Source organism: Suricata suricatta, chromosome 2 (genome assembly GCF_006229205.1).
Source record: "Suricata suricatta isolate VVHF042 chromosome 2, meerkat_22Aug2017_6uvM2_HiC, whole genome shotgun sequence".
In the NCBI taxonomy this organism is placed as follows: Eukaryota; Metazoa; Chordata; class Mammalia; order Carnivora; family Herpestidae; genus Suricata; species Suricata suricatta.
In genome coordinates, this window is record NC_043701.1 from 99,307,992 (window position 1) to 99,314,892 (window position 6,901).

Below are 6,901 nucleotides of genomic sequence, written 5' to 3' on the forward strand. Positions count from 1 at the left end.
CGGCTGCGGTGCCGCGGGGCCCGCGCTTAACCCTTGGGGGCCCGGCGCAGACGACACCCGCGGGGCAGCCGGAGGCGGGGAGGAGGGGAGGTGTGTGTGTGGGGGATCGGTCCGCTCGCCCCGCCGCGGGGACTCTGGGGACCCGGGACATCATCGTGAGGCACTTTCCCCAAGTGTCTGGGAGTGGGGCGTCCACTGCCCTCCCGGCTCCGCTTCCCTGGAACTGGGGCCACTGGGCTCCACGCTTCTGGCTGCGACCCCGAGCGATGAGTGCCCACCCGAGGGGGTGGGAAAAGTTGATCCTCCTCAAGTGAGGGGAAGGTGCGATTCATTTTCCCAGACAACCAATGGAATACCTCTCGTCTCTCTTCCCTCCCACCTGCTCAGGCAGAAGTTAGGATCGCGCCTTCCATCTTGGTCTGCGTGCACACCCAGGTGTGACAGGGCGGCCGCGGGAGGAGGTGACATCGAAGGCAGTCCGGCGGCCCCGCTCCAAGGCTCTTTGCGCCTCACAAACCCCCCTTCCCAGCTCCCCGAAGCACGCAAGGAAGGCGCTGCGTGTGTCTCGGTTGGGAGAGGAATGCGGGCTCTAACCGCGCACCTCTTGACGCCCATCATTCTCATTAGCCGGGCCCCACCCGAGCCGAGGCAGGCGAGAGTGTGCAGTTTGAGCAGAAGCGGGAGAATCGTGAATTCAGTCGATTTGTCCCCGTCTCCCTTGGGCGTTAAGGAAGGGGTAGAGATGAGCGAGCCGCTGGCCCTGCCCGGGAGGGAGGAGATCCGGTGCAGATCCTGGGGAGGGCAGAAGGATGACTTTCTGCAGGAGAGTGAGGAAAAGCACCCCTGGGCCCTGAGGGGACTTGGATGTGCAGCCTTCCAGGTGGAGAGAACAGTGCAAAGGTGACAGGTGGAAAGTGTCACTTTGGGCAGTTGAGTGTGGCAGCGAATGGCGACCACCGGTGAAGGCTGTATGTGGCCTGGGAGACAAGGCTGCTAGTGGCAGGGCCCAGGCTGTCGTGGATGGGCTTTACCTGGGGCCATCCCTGGGAGAAGTGTCCTCTACTCTCCTCGAACCCCAGACAGCATCATGACAAATTCTTCCTGGGCCACTTCTTCAACACCTACCCTTCAATTAGTGCTAAGAGAAATTCCAATATTCTGAGCCCTGAGCCAGTTAACTCCCCCTGCGTGTAGCCCAGAGGAAGCGGGACTGGTAAAAGGTTCACTATTTAATCCCTAGCCCATGCCTTACCTATATGACCTCAGGCAAGTCACTGGACTTCTCTGAGCCGCATTATCTTTACCTGCAAAAGAAGTCAATTCGACTCTTCACTGGGAAAGTCCTTGTCAGGAATAAATGAGGCAATAAATATAAGGTTCAAAGCCCAGGGAGGCCAAAAATGTGATGGAGGGCTTCTTAGATGCATACAACACTTTAGCCCCCAGATGTGTCCCTGTAAATGAGTGTCATGATTCCCAGGAGTGGGAATCAAGGACTCAGCCCAAGGCATTTCCTCCTGAGGAAGAAGACTATGAGGTGAAGGGCCCGGATATTTGATGCTGTGTGGTCTTGACCCGGTACCTGAACTTTCCTGAGCCTCGCCTTCCCCATGTACAGATAGGTGGCCAAAATATAATCACCTGACAGGATTGTTTGTGGATTGTGTATTTCACATATGAAAGCTCTTGCCATCTGCCCATAGCAGAGAGGAGGACTCTGTGAATGGGAACTAGGATTTATCATGAACCCTGGTAACTACTAGTGTCCGACTGAGTTGGAGAGCAAGCTGAAAAGCACCAGGCTCAGTGGTCCCCTCGCCCACCTCTCTGAAACAGGTAGAGCAGAGGGATCATGGTAACTTGAGGTCTATGGGTGGACCCCAAGGTCTTGGAGAGGCTGTTTAAATCAACAATAAAAGCATATTGGAGGGGAAAATCGAGCAGGGGAAATTGAAACAGGTGATACTTTAAAAAAATTATAGCTCTAAAGTCATTTTGTTTCTTTAGAATAGATACATAATAATGTTGCGGTGTTTAATGAAGGGCAGCCTAGTTTATTCAGACAATAACGGTCAAATTAGCAATTTTTCTTCTTTTGAGATATTATCAAAATAACAAAGAGCCCCTATAGAATGAATCACAGACTACTTACACAGAGCTTACTCTGATGAAGGAATTAGCCTCCTGCACTTTCGTTCTAGCAGAGACAGGAGAAGGTTTTCAAGGAGAATGAGTTTTATAGAGAAAAAGGATGCTTGAGGTGATAGGATAAGAGTCCTAGTTTCTTTTCTTACTACCTGTGTGGGCTATGGCAGGTCACCTAACCTCTCTGAGCTTCAGGTCTGTCACCTACAGAGCGCACCAACTTCACAATGGTGTCAATAGAATTAGGTGCAAGTAAATGAATGGATGATGTATGCAATTTACTGCGATCAATTTACTGTCTTTTTCTTCCATCTTAATATATCTGTTAAGCGGCCAAGGATGAGCATCTTTTTCCTCCAGCAGCTAGGAAACAGAAGGCATAATCTTGAAGTAACAGGAAAAGTTTTTCGTAAAAAAAAAAAAATCCGTTGTCTTTCTACAGTGCTAAAATAATACAGAACTCAGGCAGTTTCGTCTGAAAAGGAACAGGAACGTGAGGGAAAAGACTAGGACATGGATGAAATTTTTGCAATGAGGACTCTGCTTCTTTGGTTTCTTGTCCCTAGTTTTCATGGAACCCCCCCCCCCCAGCTCTTGCCTGGGGCAAGGTTCTTGACCATTTTCCCTGAGGCTCACTGCCTTGGCTTTGGCTTTTTCCAAGCACAGACCTGTGGCTTCCATTCTTTCTAGAAGGGAAGGACCAGGACACAGGGCAGGTGTGCACGGAGCAGGACGGCCCCTGGGACTGGACCTGCTGAGAGAAGTGACATTAACAAGCCCCTCTCTGGAGGCTGGGTTGCTCCTGGTTCTGAAATCCCCAGAAATTCAACAGCTCTCTTCATCATTCACGTTTCCGCCTCTAGATCTGAATCGGGGACGTGCCTCAGCTGACAACCAAATTCTTCCCACTTGATGGCAATTCTTTTCGCTTTATTCCCCTCGGAATGTGTCAGAATACACTTAGATTCTCAAAACAGGTGACTTTTTTTTTTTTTAATCAATATCGTTTGGTTGGAAGAGATTGAAAAGCAAACCAGGTCAGATATAATGACTTGGAGAAGACAGATGTGCCCAGAAAGCTTTCTGATGAAAAGTTTTTGAAAATGTTTTGGCGGAGTAAGGGAAAAGCAGATCTTGAGCTGGCCTGAACAGGTTGGAATAAAGACAAACAAAGACACTGTATTATAGGAGCAAGATTAGGACAGGACTGTGGAGTTCTAAGGCCTCTTGTGAGGCGTCTTCATTCACTTATTCAAGGAGCATGTATTCATTGGCAGCCCTACCACTGCAGGTGGTACTTGAGAGACAGGAAGTCCCAATAAAGGCATAACATGTGACCTTATCCTGAAGGGGCCGTAGCCCAGGAAAGCAGAAACCATTGCATTTCCATGCAAAACGTGTCCTGGTCAATTCTAACACAAAACCTGTGGACACACAAAAGGGCAAAGGCACTAATCGGTTGCTAGATTTTTTTTTATGTTTATTTATTTTGAGAGAGAGAGAAATAGCGAGCAAGAAGGGAAGGGGCGAGGAGAGAGAGACAGAGAGAGAGGGAGAGGGAGAGAGAGAATCCCAAACAGGCTCCACGCTGTCAGCACAGAGCCTGATGTGGGACTCAAACCCCCAAACCGTGAGATCATGACCTAAGCCCAAAGCAAGAGTTGGGTGCTTAACTGAGCCCCCCAGGCACTCCATTGGTTTCTAGACTGCGGAAGGGTTTGTGGATGCATCACGGAGGGAAGAGGGGAAAACATAGAGGAGGTATAAGGCAATGCTGGTCTCCCCTACATGGTGGGGGTGCTTAAAAGATTCTTCTCGAAAGGGAATTAACCAACATCTGGGGCTAAAATTCTAATAACCGCCCCTGTTGAGCCCAGCTCTGTGAAAGGCATTTCCAGACACTATTTCCATGATTTCCTGCTGAGAATACAGCAGGGCCAGCATTGCTGCTCCAGTCCCACACAGGGACACAAACTCACCAGGGTCAAGGTTTAGTGACACACTGTAGACAAACCATTTGGGTTTAGTAGCTTGGCAAGTCACTAGGCCTCCCTATACCTCAATTTCCTTTTCTGTAAAATGGGAATAGTAACAGCAGCGGCAACAATAGTGCCTTCCTCAGGGGGTGTCTGGGTGGCTCTGTTGGCTAAGTGTCTGACCTCGTCTCAAGTCATGATCTCATGGTTTGTGGGATCTCATGGCATGGGGCTCTGTGCTGACAGTTCGGAGCCTGGATCCTGTTTGGGATTCTGTGTCTCCCTGTTTCTCTGACCTTCCCCTGCTTGTGCTCTATCTCTCTCTATCCCCCCCCCCTCAAAAATAAAAGTAAACATTAAAAAAATACCTTCCTCAGGAATATTCATGGTCCAAAGGAGTTTGTGTGTGGTAAACATCCGTAGACGGGTCCCTGACACAGTGATGGATATTTTGATGTACTCAATTTCCTTCTTTCTTTCTTTCTTTCTTTTTTTTTTTGGTTAACATTTATTTATTTTTGAGAGAATGAGAGCCAGGGGAGGGGCAGAGAGACAGACAGACAGGCAGAGAGGATCCCAAGCAGGCTCCATGCTGCCAGACACAGGGCACCGTCTCACTAACCATGAGATCATGACCTGAGCCAAAATAGAGAATTGGACGCTCAATCGACTGAGCCACCCAGGGCCCCCCGATGTTAGGCTGGGATAGAAATCTTGGTCGGGTTTTTAGCTACGCCTGGTGCCCTATACCTCCAAATACCAAATCCTTTACAACATCCTTCTCTAATTGGAGGAAAGTATTTCCTTCTTGTCCCCTTTCCATTTCTTATTTCCTGAAAGGCTGGATCACCTATACAGACAGCATCCATCTTGGTAAAAAGACCAGGAAAAGACTGGTGACCAGCTTCCCAATCTGTAAAGTTCACAGACACAGAGTCTAGTTATTTCTCTATTGATCTAGCAGCTTTCTTTTTTGGGTGTTAATAAATCACAAATCTTCCCCATCCAGTCTTGAAAAGAAGTGGAGTAGTTTTGGAGAGGGGGCTGAGGTGGAGGACCCTGGGATGGAAAGTGTCCTAAAACCCTCCGTGTCTCTCCCCTCTGCGCACAGATGTCACCGTAGGAACTAGCTGAGTCATCCCAATTTTCTGAGCAGTGCGTTCAGGGAAAATAAATCCTGTAGCAAGGAGCTGACATGAGGTTTACATAAGGGCATGGATGTAGCTCTTTCGTTGTGGGACCTGGTAGTCAGCATTCAAGTCCACATCCTGCATTTCCATGAAGGTTCTTAGAGCGACATCCAGCAGAAAATTGGTGACGCAAAAGCACACTGCCTGAGAGATGTTCCCACATCACAGCTGGGATGGACCTTGATCTGGTTGCAAATAGATTGTTTATCTGCTCAGAGTGTTTGGTGCCAAGCCTGGCTGGCTCCAGGAGCATAAGCGAGTGTCTGTCTACCTCTTTCAAGTTTCCAAAACCTTCTGCAAATGTTTCATTTGAACTTGGTGATATCGATGAGGTGGGTATTCGAGGGCCACATTTGTCCAGGTTTGTCCTGTGTTATTGGCCTCCCAACTTCCTTCTGAAAACGAGGGAGCTCCCTGGACATTGTTTTTGATGTTATCTCTGGACTGACATCTGCAGTTCTGACCTTCCCCTGAAATCAAGACTCGTGCACCTTACAGCCTCCTTGATACCTTTACCTGGACATCTATAGTTGGCATCTTACATTAATCATGTCTACACCCCGAATCTCTACTCTTTCCCCTCAATCCTGTATCACTGCATCAGATCGGATACCGATGGGAAATTGCTGAAATCAGGATTTTGGAGATATTCTTGATGGCTCCCTTCGTCCTCCCCTCCCTTGATCAGGACCTCCTACTGACTTTGCCTCCAACAGGTGTCCATGACCCAACCTCACCAGTCCAAACTCTGTCACCTTTCGCCTGCAGACTGTGGGGGCTCTGAATGGCTCTCTATTCCTTTCCTCCCCCTCACAGCATGCAGGGAGAGCCTGATGAAAAGCTCATCAGATCGTGTGCTTCTTTGCCGAACTCAGGTCCAACCATTTACTGTGTCCTTTGCTCACTTGGTCTCCAGCCGCTTGGCTTGGCTTTGCTATTCCTCAAGTGCTGGGCATGGCGGACTGCACATGCCATTCTCCGAATACCTGCCCACCTGCCCTCTTCCCTGCTTCAAGTCTTGGTTCACGTGTCATCTTGGCTCCGGGACAGTCACGGCCCACCCTCTGTTAAAGTGTAACAACCCTACCCTCACCCAAGCATCCTCTAATCTTCTTTTTTTCCTTACATTAAAAAATTTATGTTTATTTTTGAGAGAGAGAGAGACAGAGACAGAGACAGAGACAGAGACCGAGTAAGAGCAGGGGAGGGGCGGAGAAAGAGGGAGACACAGAATCAGAAGCAGGCGCTGACTAAGCCACCCAGGTGCCCCTTCTTTACATTTTTTACACAGCACTTATCTTCCAACAGGCTGTATAGTTAACATTTATTTTGTTACTCTCTGTGAAGACAGGAATTTTTTTTGTTTGTTTTTTTGGTTTCCTCAGTGCCCAGAACCAGAACATTCAATGGATATTTCCACTTATTGGTACCATGTTTGAAGGGTTCATTTGACTGTTTTCTAAATCAGGCAAGAGCATGTGTTTAAATGATATGACAGGGACACCTGGGTGGCTCAGCCAATCAAGCATCTGACTCTAGATTTCCGCTCAGGTCATGATCTCACAGTTTGTGAGTTCGAGCCCCGCATTG